At 36.0% G+C, this 20,639-nt stretch overlaps 1 protein-coding gene across 8 annotated transcripts in view; it reads right to left on the bottom strand.

Annotated features, from left to right (window-relative positions):
* The window catches only part of Toll-6 (Toll-like receptor 6), a 451,300-nt gene that overhangs the window by 312,202 nt on the left and 118,459 nt on the right, over window positions 1–20,639 (bottom strand). For 2 of the 8 annotated variants that reach the window (XR_015534548.1, XR_015534551.1), the window contains exon 1: window positions 4,536–4,885. The exons of the other annotated variants lie outside the window; for them this stretch is intronic. The gene's annotated coding sequence lies outside the window, so the exon portion shown is untranslated. Of the gene's footprint in view, window positions 1–4,535; window positions 4,886–20,639 lie in introns of those variants that run through there. 8 annotated transcript variants of the gene reach the window in all.

The raw sequence follows: 20,639 nt of genomic DNA, 5'->3' as shown, positions 1-20,639 counted from the left end.
TGCTACATTTCAGTTCACAATCTTTTGTCTCCCACTTTCCTAACCAAAAACGTTAATATTAGAGAATACAAAACTATGATTTTAACTGTTTGTTCGTAAGTCACTGTATAACCTCATAGTGTCACGTAATGTGCAATTAAAATAAAATGTAAAACAAAATAAACTTTCCATAATAGTTACCAACAGTTTAACTACACTTTATACAGATTTGTCTAAAATAATATTGAATAGGTAATAATTTCACTGCAATTTTCTAGCAGAATTCAAACTTAGATCCACTAACGGAGTTTATGCATGAAAAGGTTTCAAAAGACGCAGTAGCAAACAACGTTTTATTTGAAAAACTTCCTCTCCTTTCTTGCTTCCGGTTGACTCCAGAACTTAAATACGGAAGAAAATGTAGATAAAAAATATAGGACAATATTTTGCACAAGTGGTCCTTGATTTCTTTACTGCAATTGTATTGACAACCAGCAACAAGCCTCTTAATGCAGACTATGATACGATATAACACTGGTAAGGCGTAGACAAATGTTCATTATATTTCGTTACATATTTTTATTTAAGAAATCATTAATAGGAAAACTGCAGATCGTAAAGAGATCGTATTTTGTGTCGGTAGGCCGAGACCGACTAATATTTTTTCAATGAGTTTCTTTCTGTAAACTGAGTTTGTTTTAGTGTTTCGTGTAAATTAGTGATAATTTTGATTCAAAAGATTTAAAACTTAATTGGCTATGTTTACAGCAGACCGGCAATAATAAATTTTATAAATTTTTACCGACAATTAATTCATAGTCATCAGTTAAAAGTATAATTTACCTGCTGTAAAATATTACGATCTGCATCTTTCATTGGAAATATTTATAATATAGCTAATGACGAAGTTACGTATGTAGGCCTACGTGCTAAATAAAATTTCTTGTAAACAAAGTACGCTGGCTAATCTTTGGGAACAACTGACTAACATTTCAACGCTCTTCAATAATAAAACAATTCCAGCGTTCTATAAAAATAAGATAAAATTTGATATTGTCATTACCGATCGTGAATTTACAATCAAACCTATAAATTTTTCATTATCACTGACTGTTCGAGTTGGATGCAATGTTCAAAGGCAGTGGAGATTATTTTACCCTTCTCCTTTGACGTGTCATAACGGGAATGGGGTTACCACCCACTTCGCATTACAAATAATTTCACGCGCCGTATGCACTGTGCCTGTGGTGTATATGTCTACTCAACCAGGATTAATTGGAAGGTGATGATGAAGCTCTGTTTACAGAGGGGGACGTCACATCACCATGACGAGTGATGGTATCATTTATGTCCACTCTCTTCCCCCCATACAAAACAGTATAAAGCCTTGCTTCAAGGCATTATGGGTCTAAATGCAAAGGGTTGGACATGAAAGGCTAGCAAAAGTCGAAACGAGAGACTCGAGGGTTGTGTTTGGGGTATGGAGCACCGAGGTGAGATTTAGCAGGAAATGAGTTTTGTGCGTGTGTGCCTAGCAATATACAGCAATACGACATATAAGACATAACAGTTTTCTTCCTGCTAAGCTACGCTGATGGATGCGTCAGACCAGTTGTGTACTGACCGTTTCAAAAATACAAACTCCATATTTAATTTCTGCTGGGAAAATAACGGCCTTGAGTCAGACAAGCGGGAGTTTGTTCCTGATCTAGTTTCCACCATATCTACACTAACTTCTGAAACGTCAGCTTTGTGTCAACAGGGTAATCTGGACTCTCTCGCCGAATGTCAAGGCAGCAGGAGATTATAATTCCGTAGACACGTATCTCTACGTCCCCGATAGTCATTAATACGTGAAAAACACCATTCAAATTTCATACTAAAGGAATAAATGACAATAAATAAATATATAAATATAACGTTCGTGATATATGTTTAAACATCATGTTATTATACACGATACAAGTTCATGTTAAGTGGATGTTTGTTACCACATGCGGATAGAGAAGACATGGAGGGTTGTTGGCGACAATACTGAATAAGAAATCGCGGACAGCAGACAAGCGGTGGTCCCCCAAGTTTTTCATAAACATATATGATCATATCCTATTTGAGTGTCACTCTTGGCCCATATGACATCATGTAAACCCACTGAATCTATCGTAATAATTACTTTTATACTGTTCATACAATAAGTATTAGATTGTCTAGATATGTTCAGACAAATTTAAGAAGGATTGGTAAAATACGAGAACGGTTATCTGCTTGCATATTCCCATAACAATTTTAGCATATGAAAGAAATTACTTTAGTCAGCTATTCAATAGGGTTTGGCAGCCACTGGTATTTGAGATTAGTTTTAATAAGGTTTATCTGGATGTTAAAAAGCTGAAAACACGTAAATAACTCTGTACTGATCAAAGTTTGGCAGAAATGACAAAAATGAAGTCAATACATTACGTTCTGAGATACATCACCTTATTTACTCCTTGTGGAACAAAGAGGAATTTCTACAACTCTGTAAGTCATCTACGTATTTTCGTATTACTGAACCTGTCAAGAATGGCGATAAATACTGGATAGTTTTTATCGTGCAATATCACTGTTATCAACTAAATACAGCAGGATAATTGATCCAACATTTTTGTATCGAGGTTAAATCTCTAAGGCACTACTGTGCATTACCAGTGTGGACTTCGATGTAACAGGCCCAGCGTAGGAAAAATGATAGTAAAATGGGACTGTACATCAGCTGTTTATAAACTTCAAGAAAGAAAATAATTCAGTTAGATGGGACGTAATAAATAACATTCTTTAGTTTTATACACGAAATTAAACTAGCCAGGCTAATTAAAATGTGTATATTTTTCAATTCTAAAGAGTTTTGACGACGGAAGTTTACACTTAAAATTATTCGTTGTCAGGATTTATTCCATCGTCTATTTATTTAAAATCACGACGTATTGTGGTACGTGTGGGTTATCGGGACACATCGATTTAAAAATAGGTTAGGTTAAGTTAGGTTAGTTGTCATTTATTGAAATAAAATATAATAACTTTCAAGTATATGTCATTTATCCACACACATTAACCTAACCTAACTTAAACTAACCTATTTTTAAAACGATGTGTCCCGATAACCCACAAGTACCTATATTGTCCAGTGACAGAGACTAGCTCTATCAAAGGGATCCAACAGAGTAGGTACCTCTCATCTGAAGACGGTGACAGAACCAGCCTCCGAAACGTCGTGATTTAAAAAAAACAAGACGATAGAAAAAGTCCTGACAACGAATAATTTTATGTGTATATTTTTAACCTTGAAAAGGTAAACACTTTTTTCTGATGCATTTACTCTTTAGAACGATTTGAAACATGGAACTTCTCAAATTTGTTGAATAAAGTGTCATAAGGAAGGTCCAAGAAAACAAACAATGGTTGGAATTAAATGCGACACATCAGCTTCTGGTATATGCTGATAGTGCTACTTTGTTAGGCGAAAACGAAGAAAAATACTGAAGCTCCATTAGGTGCCAGTAAATACGTTGTTCGAGAAGTAAACACAGACAAATCTGGGTTTATCCTCGGTTCTCGTCACCAGACTAAATGAAAAATCATTAACAAAACCTTTGAGAATGTAGGAAAGTTAAAATATTTGGTAACGATAGTAAGAGATCAAAATTTAATTTACGAAGAAACGACGAGCAGATTGAATTAGAGGAATTTGTGGAACCGTGCAATAAAAAATATTTTATCTTAAAAGTCTGCTATATAAAATCATGAAAAATTAAAAACATACAATTTTAACTATTGTACTGTGTGGGTGTAAAACTTGATATTTCTTGTTCATTAGAGGACACAGAGTGAGGGTACTAGGGAATATTTGGACCTAAGAGAAATGAAGTGATAGTAGGGTAGAGAATGTTGCATAATCACGTGATCCATAAATTGTGCTTTTCGCCAAATATTGTTTCGATGATCAGCTTAAGGAGGATAAAATTGGCTACGCACAGAGCACTCAAGGTTATATGAAAATGCTTCCAAATTCTGGCTAGAAGTCGTGAAGGGAAGATTCTAATCGGACGATCTAGGCATAGTTCCGTAACAGTTGAGTATTTCTCAAACTCATGGTTGGACAATTTTCCATGTCTATTAAATTAAGAACGTTAAGAACTTTTTAAAATTCACGACGTTTCGTAACCGGGCTTTGCTATTATATTCGTACCTATGCACTGACAGTACAAAACTTACGCTCCATTCTTAGGTGCCATTTTGAATTTGTTAAAAAACTGAAGTAAACTGAATAACAGAAAGAGGTTATAACCTGTCCACACATAGTACGTAGACACATACATACATACATATATTACACACACAAACACATACTTTGATATACAAGAACATAAATGGTAAGATATTTGGACACACTACCACGATCACAATGCTTCGTAAGAACATTATTTATTTGGCATGACGTTTAACGTGTTGGTTCAGTGCCTTAAGCAACAAAGAGCGATACAGTTAACCTCACATTCTACTAAAAACCAATCTCTTACCTTCCGTCGGTGGCTTCAATGCCGCTGCATTACGCTTTACCACGTCACGAAGTTCATAAATAGGTCCACTTTAAGTTGGGAACAACCACTGGATTCTATTCGAAGGTAAATATTGCAACATAGCTTATATACTCCAGAATTTAAAACGTTCACACGTACAAAGCTGACCGCGGATTTATTACGTAGCTTTTGTTAACATGCAACACTTTACGCAATACGAAATACTTTCAATTACATTCACAAGAACACCAAACGCTTTCACTGCTGACGAGAAACAGCGCTTCACTCGACCGGAACTATCTTTTGAATGATGGGTAATGAAGAGACAGGTGGGGGTTTGGCTGCTTGATTTGTCATACCACCACCACAATGACAGAGCTAGCTTATGAACGTACATCATCGCTCTCTATTAGAGGAATACGAAACCTAAGCTAGGATGTTTATCGTGGTCTACTGAGTAGAACGTGTGATCAAATGTCAGGTATGAGTCAACGAAAAATCCTATGTCGGAGAAAAATACTTACGTTTATAAACTGCCTGCAATCCATTTCTCCGCTTAGGTTGTTACTATTATGCCATATTTACGGTATGGTATTTTTTATTTCAGCAACGAGAGTTTCGAAAACTGAGTCTACAAAGAACGCGTGTGGAAACTGTGTATTTCAATGCGGGTTAACCTTTCCGGTATTGATACATACTGTATTTCACCGGGTCCAATTTGTTTTGTTTGAATTTCAAAGCAATACAACATACACGATGGACAGAACCGTGAATTTGCAGATGTTGACTAAATCCGACAGATGAATATTTTTAGGCTCACAAGAGAAACCACAGTGGCTAAACATTTTCTTTTCATTCTTAACTTTTTTCCTTCATCCCTCCATGTCATTTCATCTCTTTATTACTTTTTCGTCTCTTCTTTGTTTATTTCTTTTCGTTTTAATTTCCTGATTATCGACCAAGTGAACAGAAACTTGCTTTGCACGAATGTCGAAGCAAGTCCTGAGAGGTTTAATAAATTCGGTCATGACAAACTTCTGTCAAGATCTCTTTTTTTTAAAAGAAATTTAATAACGCCTTAGCAAATTTCCGGTTAAACGTTCCCTTTATTACACAGTCAGCTGCAGAACACTATTATACGATCACTTAGAACATAAGTTAATATTTGCTAAGATGGAATAATAACCTATACAGAAGGAAATTTGAGCAGTCCCTGCCTCGTGTTGGGATATGAAATCGCGTAAGGGTGTGCTTAAATTAACGCTTAGAAATTATTTCGTTATTTGAAGTAATTAATTGCAAAAAGTAAGTACCCGACGGTAGGCGAAGTCTGGTGAAGCAGAGAGACATATTTGTTTATTATTCAGCATTTAAATAAACAAGGTTATTTACCTTCTAAACCACAAAACGAAGAAAATTTACTGACTAACTAAGCGACTACTAGCTTATCAAGAATAATTCTGCTTCACAGAATATAGTAGTTATTTTGGAGTCTTCTATCCATCTATCTCTTGGTCTTCCTGTGTTTCTTCTGGTGGAATTTATTCGAGCACTAGTTCGAGACATCTGCTGTGCTATTTTTTGGACGTGTTCGTGTCAAATAGTTTTGTTTTAATTTCAACAGAAAGATCATTTTAAACCCATGTTTTAGTTAATTATAGGGTTTAGTCATTCCTTGATAATCTTGTCAATTTTATAAAAAAAAATCCACTGTCAAAATTCTGAAGTTCTTTTGACTTGAACCATATAACATTTGCAAAAGATTTAGTTTGTTTTAAAGATTAAAGATTAAATAATACCGTCTGGAAGTAAGACAAAAATTAAGAATTCTTTACCATTGTACGTACACTGTAGCAGCTTATAAGATCAGAAAAAGCGGTACGTCTCTATAAGACGAAACCATGTTACGATAGCTGAGTTTATTGTTATAATTTCCTGGAAGATAAATGTAGGTTCCTCTCGTTCAGTAACGTGAGATGGCTAAATACACGTTAAAACTAAACACTTTATCTAATCCGTGTCACTAAGAGTGAAGTTTTCGTTAATAACAGACTCAACATAAAACTCATAATATATCCCTGAAATAAACATATCTTAATTCAAATACGGGTTTTTAAATAATTCGTAAAAAAACCAAAGCAGCGAGTCCCAACCACAAGACATGTGGATAGAAATAAAATTGCATAATTTAATCGTAAAGCGTGCATACATTCACAGATTCCATTCCTATCCAGTTGATCTGACATCAATATGTCATCCAGAATGCGTTGTTAGTTTTCAATTTTCGCAGACTCTCTCAAAACTCTTAGTAAGCCAATGAAAATCGTCGTAGAGCGTTTGGAATATGCCATTCATGAATCTCGGTAATACCAGAGTGTCTGGGCCTTTGACACAGACGGCACTCGGTTTAAAAACAAACACTTCATATCACTGCATATCACGTCTCTGTACACATATTTTACTTTTATGTATCTAAAAATTATAAATTTTCGTATTATTTAAATATTCTTTTTAAATTTTATATGTACGGATAAATACGCGAGGAAACATCGGAGGACATGTTATTCAAAGGATTTAAACGTAACAAATGGTAATTTTAACAGACTTATCTTCTATAAAACAACTGTTTTTAACTCACAATTATAATTATTTATTAACTCCAAAGCATTTTAACTGTAAAGACGTTTAGTTACTTTCAGGTCAATGAAATTTGAAATAGTAATTATAGGGAGGATATTTCAATATCCCTTCATCTTAATACAGAAATGAACTTGTATGAAATGTGAAGACATTATCTGAAATGTTAGTATCCGTCTGCCATCAAAGCTTTGCGCGAATAGGAAACCAAATTGTGGATAAGAGAGAACGTATGATCAAACAAGGAGAAACAGAGACAAGAGGAGTATAAAGTTTTGAGCAAATTACTAAAATTAAGCAATTACTTCTCCTAATGCGTTTTCGTCGCTCTGTCTTTGTCACGTTTCGGTTACCGGATGGTTCCTTTCAAGGAGTATAAAATCTTGCTTTTCAATGTGAAGATAAGTAGCATCAGAACTACGATGTTGGTTAACTTAGAAGATTAAGTTTTAGTGAATCCTCGACATTCTGTAGCTCTGCTAAAGCAAAGATAACGCTGAAATGGGAACCATACATCATTCTGATTTCTCACTATAGAATAAATTTGTACCATATCCATTCACTATCACTGGATTCTGCACACGTGATTTTCGGTTGATACTTCAGGGAAAATAGAAAAATGAAGAGCATGACATAATTTTTATGAAGTTAGAAAAGTCCAGTTAGAAATTTCAGTAGGTCGGTAAGTGGGTGGGGACGGACTTCATTGAAAACGTTTTGATGAGCGGTGTTTTAAAGAAGTCAATGCTAATGACCGGTAGTATTAACTTAGACTTAAAATAAAAATAAGGCCGTTTTGTGTGTGCTGTTTGCAGAATGTGTCATGGTATTACAATCCAGTACGAAGTAGTACGCATATTGACCAAAGCGAAGACCTCAAATCTCATAAGGCCTATTGTTATCTGTTCTTTAAAGGTATTTTTAACTCAAGTAGAACAATGGATGTATGGTGTTTGAGTAAAAAATGTTGAAGTGGATGCTTGAACCTTAAAGAAACGCTGTATCAGGATGCTGCAGAAACTTGTATGACGAGGATTGAAAGTTTTGTGTTTTGTCATTTGGGTAATAAAATCAAGGAGGCTTAAATATGCGTGGTATGTTCGAGTTGAACACGAGAAATGACCACAGAATTTCAGTTGGATAACCTCAAGCTGAGAGACCGCTACAGAATCTTAGACGAATACAGAATAATACAATTAAAATGAAACTTAAGGAAATAGGTTGTAAATATATAAACTGAATCCCTGTGGCTCAGGATAGAGACGGGCTCTTGTGAACTCGGTAATATACCTTCGGGTTCTATAAAAATGCATCATCAATGTGTCTAGATAATTATGCGAGTTGCATAAGATCTTATGTTACTTTCCTTAAAGAGTGGTAATTTAATCAGTGTGTTTTTAAAACATTTATTCTCTAAGCAATGTATATGGTCCTTTAAAATTCAGCGGGGCATATTTTCTTTTGTATTTTTATCTTTTAACCTCCACCCTTTTTTACCATCTTCGTCCTCTTTTCTATTCTCCACTTCCTCCCAATTTATTTCTCTTCCATGTTATTTCAACGCGTCCATAACTCACATTAGAAGTATTTCTAAAACCTGCCTAACTATAGCAGCATTTGGGAGATAATTATGGCACCATCTAGCTTCATAATTCAGAATATTTGGGCGTCTGCGAGCTAAATGGAACACGTTACTGTCTAGTGTTGTAACTCTGAAACTTCAGGCCTCTGTTAGTGCAAGCAAAAACGAAGAGCACACCAAACTGTCTTCCACAGAGCCCAATAAAAACGATTTCACACACACTGGATATCTTTCAACCTTACTTTGTTTCGGAGGACACACGACTAACGCCAAGACGCGAGTGTGCTGTCTTACGTAATGTGATACGCAAAGACAAATAAATCCTCGCACTATAAGAAATTACAGATCAAGGAACGTAACTTCCTTTCTCGGACTGTAACTTCCCTAATAGCCACCTACAAAAATTTCCTTTTCTCCTCTCCCTTTTGCCTTCATTTTTAGAGTGCAATGAAATTATGCAAGAAGTGACGCATGAATAATTTATAAGCTTTCCTCGCCAGAGGGAACTGTCTCTTATTCCGACCCATCCACCCCACATCATGTCTCCCCTGTCTCGGTTCTTCTTACCCTCTTTCCTTATTTTCTGTTTCTTATTCTTCCTTATTTCCCCTGTTGCTTGTCATCTGCTCCGTCCTTCCTACAGATATTGCCTACTTGCACGTTTTATGATGCTTTTTTTCTGTTCGCACACCTTCTCCCTGCATGATGTCCCGAGTGAGGGGCTGTGAGTGGAGGACAGAGGGTTCTCCCTCAAGGGATAGACAGTTTGACACTAATTTGGATTTAGACGAGGCGGTGTAAGGAAAAATTGGAGAACACCCATCGAAAATACCAAGTAGACCTCACAAGCCTACGTAGAAAGAAGGCGTGACAAGGTATTGATTACCGTCTGAAGACAGGTCACACTTAAAATAAAGTATGCAAGATCTGTCAAGAGGCTACTGCATTAAATTTCCTTCCGTACTGAGAAATTTGAATTCCAATAAAATAAATTATCAGAGTTTGCCAAAATAATAATGTAACAGATTTCATCAACGGAAAGTTAACACCTGAATTAAAATAAAGTAACAATAGTGTTTGTCAAACTTTCTCTCGTTCCCGTACAGTGGAATATGTCCCAAGGCACATTAAAATCATAGTCTTGTATTATTTAAAATTTGTAATAAAAATATTTCTTGTTTGTATACGTACGCACGGTGTACGACAATATTCGTTTGTATGACACTTTTATCTGCACTAGTTTGAAAACCATGATGAATTTCAAACGATATAGGAGATGGTCGTGATATATTTTAAGATAATATTCTACCATAAAACAGGAACGACTAAGTGTAACCTCGACAACTATAAATTTATGCAATCGATCTAAAGATCGATTTACGAACTCACTCCACCCTAAATACGAAGTAAGAGTAACAAAACACTGGAATTACTTTCGATATGTACGTGTGAATGTATGTACAAAATGTGTTAATATTGTTCTTCAGACTTGTTTATGTATCACACCAATATAATATGTTATATAATAGCAAATGTATTTATTAGAGTCCACAAAAACATTTGCAAGATATCAGAAAGCAGCAACATAAGAACATTAGAACAGCTTTCGTAAGAAATCGTAGAAAATATAAAGAACACGAAAAATGTCGGCATGTAAATTTAACAAAGAAGCAGCTACATAGGTCGATGAGAGGATAAAATTGGACAAGATGTCACTGGCATATGACACTTTGTTGACTGTTGATAAATGCACAGAAATGCCTCTGAATTCAAATCATTTGAGAAACACGTAATTAAATGGAAACTATATCGGACTTTTCGAAGTGCAAACTTAGCGCTGATATAGGATAAAATTTGAAGATGAGTCATCGCCCTGATGATGGAGGCAGCAAGGACCTCTGAAACGTTGGCAAGCCTTCTACCAGACTACGCGGCGCTACAAGCAAGAGGATAGCCCGGCGCCGTGAAAACCTCAAATCATATTTAGGATAAAATTTACTTTCTAAACTAAATAATTCAAGTACAAAAGGTAATTAGAAATTGCATCCCATTGTTTGGTAAATACAGAAACTCGAGACTGAATTTTATAAGCAACTGTTACGTATTTTCTGGACTTGTGTTAAAAATGTCTGTAACCGGAGGGTTTTCTTGGCTCTGCCCGTCCTCTGCAGAAAGATGTGACGTAATAATCCGCTACATCCGTTACTTCAACATCCTTTCCATTTTATGAAGCTCATATAACCTTACCATTTGACGCTGCATTGAAGTTTGGAAACACTTCTTATTTTCTGCATTAAATTAAACTCTGTGTGTACGTGTGTTCGCTTGTAGCTCGAGAACGAAAACACCGATTTGAACCAAAACTTTCATAATTATTTCTTGAAACCAAAAGGAGAATTTACGAAAGCCAAAATCCCGTGAGTATCCTGGGTTCGAAACTCGGTAACGGTTGTTTCCAAATCTCTGAAATTAAAATAGGAAACGAATGTCGTTAAGATCGAAAGTATCTCGACAAGGGGACTGCAGAAATAAAGACCACAAACTCCATAAAGAGCCCTTGGTTCGAATACCAAAGACGGTATCTGTAGCTCGGTAAATTATTGCCCTGATGATTGGGGTAGCAGGAACCTCTGAAATTTTTGAGAGAAAATCGGACAAGTTTCTTCTTATGATGTTCTCAAACACAAAAAAACTATACCGAAATCGCTATATCTTGTGAATAGCACGAAGTGGGTTAACAAAACACTAATATACATAAAGGGACTTCAAATATTACGACAGTACCGGACTCCTATATTTTTATCAACTGGAATACTTGAAATGAGACAAAAAGCCTTAAACTCTCGTCAGAACTAAATTCTGGGTCACCGAATTTAACTTCTTTGTAGCAACTTTCCAAGTCTAAAGTTCACATAAAAGTATAAGATTGTCGTGACCCAGTATTATTACATGTTTTCAAAATGCAAGTCTAATTGGCTCCTTATTCTGTATTATTCATAACAAACCATAAAACATATAACTGTAGTTGAGAGAAACGCCGCTAGAAATTGTAACCGTCTCTGTCTTACTATTACTGCGAAAAGTTTAAATTAGTTTCACGATGAGCCACAAGTTGAAATGATTGCCGGGTGTACCACGATTTTTCTGTGACTTCCACCCTACCCTTTTCTCCGCCCTTCATACCATCACCTCATTTCCATCCATATATTATCCAGAGGAATGTCTTATCCGTCTTTTCCATTTGCACTGGATTAAAAGTAATAATAACTATGGTAAACTAAAATCTACCCGAGCAAAAGCTTAAGAGTGCGGTGCAGAACGTCATTTGTTGAAATGAGATGTTGTGTGCATAGCAAGATGTTAAAGTTTATATAGGTTGCACTGAAACTTGTTGGGGAAATTCAATGTTTCTCTCCCTCCGTAAGGAATTGCACTGGGATGTAGAGTTCAACTGTTTCATCTTGAGAGCGTAAAACGTGTTGTAACTTAACTGTATTGAAGTTCAATAAAGTGTGATTCCCTGTGCTGTGCTGTAATTCGATCAGAAATGCTATTTTCAGTACCGAAGTTAAATTTTGTCAGTATTAGTAATACGTGATTGAGATTTGAGGTCCTGAAGTTGGCGAGAATGTAGATGGCTTCTGGGTTCTTATGCAGTATAGTCTGGTAACAATTTACTAACGTTTCAGACTTGCTTGCTGCCTCCGTTAACATGACGATCGCATAATGTAACTAGCCAACCACGTTGTTTTCCGAAAAACTATGCGTCGTATAAAACTTGTAAAGAAATACATGTTAATCTTCACTTCCGCCTGCTGTTTTATTTGGATGTGACACTTGGTCTTTCATATTAAGGGAAGACCACAGTTTGAGATTTTTGGTAATGTGCTGACAAATTCAGTTATACATAGAATATGAATTTCATTGCCGTTTGTCTACGTAAAACTGATGGTAATCTGTGTGAAACATCCAAAGTTTAGATTTGTAAGAACAATTACAAAACTTACCAAAAATATACATCTAATAAGTGACCTATTTTTAGAAATACATAACAACTACAGAAAGGCATGTCTCTTCTCCGTTCTTGGAGAAAAATTCAGCACTAACTATAGTTAAATATCAGTGAACAAGAACTTACTAAACTCGTTTTCAGAAGAGCACTGTATTGTAATTACTTACAACACATTTTTGTAATACTTATCATTTTAACACGTGTTACTACTTAAAAACATCTTTTCATTATAAGAAAAGACGAACATATTTTTAATTTCTCGCATCACGTACATTTATATATTTCTGCTTACATTTCGTATTTGCCTTCTTCGGAACTTCTCAATTTCAATTTCACAGTACTTCAATGAAAAGAATGGTGATCATATTGTAACATGATAACGCTAAGATCTTCTGACAAGAGAATGGTTAGGTTGGTCATGCCGAAACCTCACCTGAAAATTTGCTCATCTACAGAGCCCATCTAGTAATGATTGTACACAAGATGTCAGCTGCTGATGCGCTGTGCAAGGGTGCGAAAATATTGCTCAAAATTGGTATGTATATTTAAAATTCGCTCCACCACGCATGCGCGTGACAGCAGCGCGCCATTCACCGGTACATTGCAGCGGAAGGCGTGGGCCAGGCGCTGGTGAGAAGGCAGTGAAAGACTTGAGAAATGTCTTTCTTCTCTCACACACATACACGCGCGCGCGTAGTTTATTGAATAAGTACATAGGAACCATCTATATGTACGTATATGTATATAATACGCAGGTGTTTTATATGCTTCTTTGTGGAAACAATGTTCACTCATCCATGGCTGCTATGTACATGTACTAATATACAGTAAAACCTCTCAAGTTGGACACCCCTATATATTGGACACTATTAATTGGAACTGGCGGATATCCTATAATTTTACATGTCCACAATACTCTATATCTTGGACACCCCTTTTGTTGTAAGTTGGACAAGTTCATGCAGTTAGGCTTCAATACTTTTCAGGGAAACGTTTACAGTTACATATTTTGTTGTTTTGAATTATTGACTGATGAATGTCTTCTGTCTGGAGGATTAGCCTATGGTTCAGGGGGTAAGAGACATGAACCCATCGTTGAAATGCAGTGAGTGTTTAGTTATTCTTTCTTTGAACCCTCCACAGAACTACGAAATTGCAGATACATTTTAAACTCCACCAGCACTGTGTTTGAATTTTTTGTTCAGTCTTTGTTAGCAGAAACGGGATTTTCTTTTTGCGACAGGGAAGGGAAAATTGATGGAATTCACTTTATAAAATTTCATTGAGTCTGGGGTGTAATGTGCAATGAATGGGAATGGGTTTCAAAAGATCATTGTTGTTGCTACTTTTGACGGCTATTTCTCCAGTATATTTTATATTAGGAATCAAGCAGAGCTCGCAGAATGCGTACAAAAAATAATGTGCAAAATTATGCACTATAATTGTGACAGAAATGTGAAGCATCAATGGAATGTTTGAAGCAGATATTCAGTTTGGCTGTAATATTGCGTCCTTCATAGACCTGCATTGCAAGTCGCAAAACGTTGACAGCCTTCCACATTGCATTGAAAGATCTGGTAATAACAATGTCATTAAAACATCTCCTCTACTATGCGCAAACAACAATAGTTACGCTTCTAGCCACCCGGAGACTAATCTTTCACTGCCCGCTTAGCGCCTGGCCCACGCCCTCCGCTGCAATGGACAATCATTACTAGATGGGCTCTGTAGATGAGCAAAATTTCAGGTGAGGTTTCGGCATGACCAACCTAACCATTCCCTTGTGAGAGAACAAGCAAAAGACAAACCTTGAACAGGACTTACAAGCAACGTTTTCCTCCCAATGTTTCCACATCATGATAATGTCAAATTCCGTCTTCTGGATAGACGAATTATTAAACTCCGAAACATTAGTAACGACCTAAAAGCCTAAGCTTCATCACAGCCTAGAAGACACAACTCATGCTAAAAAACTCCTTTTCCACTAACACCAAGCATAAATCCTCCAGTTAACACGATTATGATTTCCATCCACCTGATCCTCAAAATCCACTTCCACTAGAACCTTTTTAATATTATCTTCCTATCTCATTTCCAGTCATTCACTTAGCCATATAAGTACACCATTTAGTTACCCTTTCTACGCAAAAGCTGCCGCGCTACACATCATGTAGGAACTTGGGGGGAGAGTTACATCTCCTACTCATTCTTAACCTCGGCACTAGATAGGGGTAAGAGGTCAGCGTCACGCTCGGCCGCGCTTTACCACCATGAAAGGACTTCGGTATCCACTGGATAGGAGGCTCGGTTGGCCCCAGAGGCGGTCTGAACTCAAGAGACTAGAAGGAAAATTCTGCCTCCGTCGAGGATCGAGCCCCGGTCGTCAAGTTTGTAGTCAGTCAATACGCTATATATATATAATGGTGTCAGAAACATGAACGCGCTTATAACTGTAAAGTATTAACGATCACAACTGAAGTTTCCATTCTAGTACATTTAAATGTAATACAAGAATTTTAAATTTATAACAGTTTATCTGCATTATCCATAATGAGACAAGATTCGAACCCTGGTCTCCTGTGTGGCAATGTAACAGCTGTCGAATCACGAAGCACCGACATCCTGCAGTACCATGTGTTACATTGTGGTCTAGAGGCTGGTGTCAGTTGGGAGGTGGCTTACATGACGGTCTGTGGTCCACACGCTGAGAATAATGACAGATGACTGCGGTACATTTACTGCACAGTTTCCCAACAATTACCTGCGTACAACACAATGGTCATGTCAAATAGTCCATAATAAACCTTTTTTTCTCATCTACATATATTGTACAGAGCACCTTGTTGGTTGTAGTATTACAAAAAGCATAGAAATAATATTTAAACCACACAAATTCTTGGTACCCAGACAAATTAATCTACATGGAATACTAGCAACTGGTGTGTTAAGAACGTGAACAACATTCGAATAAAATTCCATGTTCTATGAAAGTATCTCGGACATTAAGAAACGTGTACTAGTGTGAACCCAAATATTTCAACGCCTATGTGAAAAGAAAGGGCTGATTTAGTAACCAACCACCTAACTGACTAACCAATTAACCAAATAACCACGTACGTCACTCCAGAGCGCAGACTCTGGCGACATGCGGACCATATCCGGCTCGAGACAACTTGTTTTCAGTTATATGTTAATTTGTTCTTAGTTATACAACTCATTTGATTTCTTAAACTCAAATTATTTGAGAAAATCTTGATTCTTAACTCGTCTGCTGATTTATTTTCAAGTTCCACATATGCTAATGACTTTAAAACTCTACCTTAGAACGAAAGTTTTCCAAGGAAAATTTGTGCCAGATACAAGATATTTCAGGAGGAAATTTTAAATAATATGTAACTACTAATTTCAAAACGTTTCAATTAAATGTATGCTATAATTCTATAATAATATGTATAATTTTTGCATTTCTGAATAGAAGCTGTTAAAATCAAAGCGAATTGGCTACTGGCTTTCAAAAATGGTACCAGGAATGGTTTCTTGGCCCTTGGGTCCAAATGGCAACTATTCTGGCCCGCAGGACGAAAAAAATAAGATTACCCTGCTCAAAAGAAAATTTGAGGGTCGTTTGTTCCTTTCAGAAGCTGAACTTAGCATACGGTCAGTATTTATTCACCTAACACGTAACGTTAAGTCCAGTAGGTATTGGTTTGTGGGCACGTTACAATTTTGTACATTCAACGAAGAGGAAGGAAAAAATAATATAATATATATGATATATTTTTAACGTCAGGGGGCGTTCATAAAGGTTGGCCTGCCTATTTATAATTATCTTTCTTGAGTCAGTATGGAATTTCACAGAACCCTCATATTTCAGCCCCATTTGACACCAGTGTGTAAGAAGCCTCTTTATCCGGGTATTTTAATGGAATATACAAATTCCCATAGTTTTCAAAAGTTAAAACAACTCTTTGTTGTATCACCAGAATAAACATTTCGTTATTAACGAATTTTCTCTCGGTGAAAAAGCAATGTTTCCAACTTTGCGTCTTCCTAAACTGAGTAGGTCTCTCAAAATCAACTGACACAATATAACGTTTGCTCCATATAATTCTTATGTCAATTGATACAAAATAAAAAACACTGGCTTGGACATCCGTTTATATGGGATGTCTCTCTCTACTGTTCCAAGTACAAGTAAAAGGAGATTTATTTTGTAAGATTTAAAATTTTCACAGCGAATAAATGTACTAAAATTTTCTGTATCAAAGCTGCGTATAAGGTGAATAAGAAATAAACATTTTTGCGACCTACACAGTCTCCATCATCAGGGTTGACACTGGCGATAATAATTATAAAATAATAATAATGATACACATGTTAGTCTAACAATAACCAATCATCTAAGACGAGGGTAATTAATTCCGGAAACGTTGTGTATATATGTATAAAACATCCTGTACATCAGACAGTGGTCAATATTCAATATAATAATAATGTAAGGTTATGAAGCACTTGCTCGGAAGATATAATCTTGCGGCACTAGTAAATACAGGATACTCGAAAAAAAAATCGTGTTGTGTGTGTGTTGCAAGTACATAGTCCAGTAATCAGTTTATGTAGAGATCAATCACGCTTCGTTTGTTATCCACATAATTATCGAGCTTGATATATTAACTTAGAATTTCCAAATAGATCAACTGTACACCTAACAAGAAACTTTAATTTTGTAAAGCAAAGTAAACTTTACATAAATTTGTTTTATTAACGTTCACGCGATGTTAACTAATGGTTATGCAAACGCTTATTGTATGCATAGTAACTATGGTCCTATATTTCTAGACTTATTCACCCGACATGTAGCTCGTGTTTGTCATACAACCAAAATCTGTCTCTGCTGTTTGTTTCACCAGACGCCGCACACTAATGGCGTAGTGGGTGTGGCGTGAATGTTTACTCGCACCAGTCAGATATACGCACTTGCGTGTACGTATCAGCCAACTCTGAGAAATGAAAGAGCTCCATCCACAGCAAATAATGTAAAACCGATTAAATGCGTTCATCCGTCTAGTTATTGTGTCTGTACACAATGGAAGTATGAAAAATTTACGGAAATTTTGAACGATAACAGCTGACGGCGAACACGTAAAATACAAAACTCCATATCCCAAATAGCGCGCTCGTTATAAAATATTTTACACAGAGGGGCTTATGGACAAATGCATAAAAATATAAATGGTAACAGCAGCACATCTATCCGTGCGCTTTTCATTTCAGACACAGCACTAACTACATAATTAAAATGTTTACATTATAATTAAAATTTATAGGCCTATTATTAATGGAAGAAAAGCCTAGGGCATCGATAACGGAACATTGGCACGCGTGACACATAAGGCACGTCGAAAAATGTACTGTGCCTGCACAATTTTGTTTCAAATAAACATCTGAAGAAAATTAGTCAAAGTATTACTACGTAAATAATGATTTATGTCTGAATATCTGTGGCTGAGAACGAGAATGAATGTGTGTTACTATCAAAAGTGTACTAAAGAATGGTCTTCAACCAAATCATGAGTTAAAATTAAAGATTATTTGTACTTTGGTACCAAAATGTTGTTCTATGAAAAATGTTGCGTGATTTTGTTAGCAATTTTTAATCTACGTTTACTTGTAAAGTTTAATTTGCAGTAATAAGTTTAATGAAGTACGGTAGAAGCTGTGCCACCTGCCTGATTCTGAAGTGGACTAATTACTAAACTGATATACGAGGGTGAGTCAAATGAAAACCGTAATTTTTTTTAAAATTTAATTTATTGAGTGAAAGCGGTACACAACTATATCATTTTTCTACATAGTCTCCATTTCGTTCAATAGCGTTTACGAAGTGTATGGATTCCTCTAGAAAAAAATTCTTGTGGTTGTCTGCGCAACCACTCATGCACCGCCTGCTGTATCTCTTCGTCAGAACGGAACTTCTTTCCTCCCATCGCCTCTTTGAGTGGCCCAAACATGTGGTAATCACTTGGGGCTAGGTCTAGTGAGTATGGCGGATGTGGAAGACACTCAAAGTGCAAGTCTTGGATTGTTGCAACTGTTGCACGGGCAGTATGGGGGCGAGCATTGTCATGTCAAGGACACCTCTAGTCAAAAGTCCACGTCGCTTTGATCTGACTGCAGGTCGAAGATGATTCTTCAAGATTCTTCACTGATCAAAAAACGAATTACAGAAAGTTGTTCTTCTTTCGTGCACGTAACTAGTGGAGCAGCCATTTTCAAATTGGCACTGTGATGGCGATATGTTTGTCTGAATTATACTGCCAGCTATAGGATACTCTTTATAGCATTGGTAACATGTCTGCCAACTTACAGGACAATGGCGCGATATTTCGAATTTTTATCTCAGTTTTACGGTTTTCATTTGACTCACCCTCGTAACAACATAGCAGCTAATATATAACAATAACCTTCTCATTAACCCGACAAGTAATAATTCGTTTCAAACATGCCATGTTGTCACAGAAATAAACATTTTTAAAAAGTCATTAAACGTTATGGAAACTCAAAACTATCAACCCTAACGCTATGGCACACGACCTTTAAACGGGTCATTATCCTTTCTCTAAGGTAACACAGAAAATCAATTGTGATTTATACAGATCGCATGAGATTAATTAAACTGACTTTACAATGGATCAAACGTGTACTTCAAATGGGGTACACAATAAATACATAAAGCTGCAGAACTGTGGTAGTGAAAGTTATGAAAAGTGACCACTTACAAAACCGTGAAGGAAATGAGGAATTTGTTAAAATATTTTGTGGGAATGGAAGACAAATGTAAATGACTCATTATAGGCCCGGAATTGGCGCCTACGTTAGTATTGTTAATCCTTTGGCTTCTGATATTTTCGTGTCAAACCTTAAAGGAGACATGGGCGTAGACAAAAAGATAATATTAAAATATATATTTGTTACACAATTTATAAGGCCATAGGTAGGACTATTCTGTACCAGAATTTGGTCCAGTGACATTGTAATTAAACTTTGGACCCAACTACACGATCAGCTAAGTAACCATTGGTCATTCAACAAATGGCCTGTATTATCATTAATTAATTATAAAATATTTTCTCAGAATGTGTTTTGAGTTACGTCAAAATGCACCCACGATTATTTAATCTCAGCTAACAGGTCCCATCTAAAACAGGTCGCGTATATTAAATTTGTTTTATGTCGCATTATGAGTTGGGAGTGATTACGCTGCCATTAATTTAATGACCAAATCAATGAGTTTTCGTATGTACAAATATTCACTTTCATTAGAACTACACAGAGCGAAATGCGTTTCATTTGCATTAATGTGCCCTGACTAAAATTGGTGTAAATACAGAACTCTGTTTTATAATTTAGACAGAGTGAAATGAAATGTTTGTTGATTGTTAACTGAATCTACTACAGTCGGGATTTTGGTTTGTACATTGCTATAGGCCTGTGATATGTATTTCAAGTTTATTTTTGGTTAAATGTAAGAGTCTGTTTTGCTCTTGAATAAATAAGGATTTGTTTGTGACTGATCTGTTCACTGGATACAATACTACTATACAATTATGCAGCCTAAGACTATAATTATCCCACATACTTTATCATACTTTGATGAAAATACATTCCTTAACACTAGTAATTTGATATTCGTCTGTCGTAATAAAAAGCCTCGTGTCATAACCATGGAAAAGGACCAGAAAATTTATTGCTTGACATATTATAACTGTTAACATTTCAAAAAGCAGAATGAATAATAAAATGTTGTAACTGAACAAAAAAAATAATTTCTAGAATAATTTTTTCCTAATTTCAGCATGACTCTAATTTGTAT

This window comes from Zootermopsis nevadensis, unplaced genomic scaffold (assembly GCF_977971745.1).
Source record: "Zootermopsis nevadensis isolate Lab colony 2312 unplaced genomic scaffold, Znev_1.0 Znev_ptg000010l, whole genome shotgun sequence".
NCBI lineage: Eukaryota > Metazoa > Arthropoda > Insecta > Blattodea > Termopsidae > Zootermopsis > Zootermopsis nevadensis.
The sequence above is the reverse complement of the archived record's forward strand: the minus strand, read 5'-3'. Positions and strand labels throughout refer to the sequence as shown.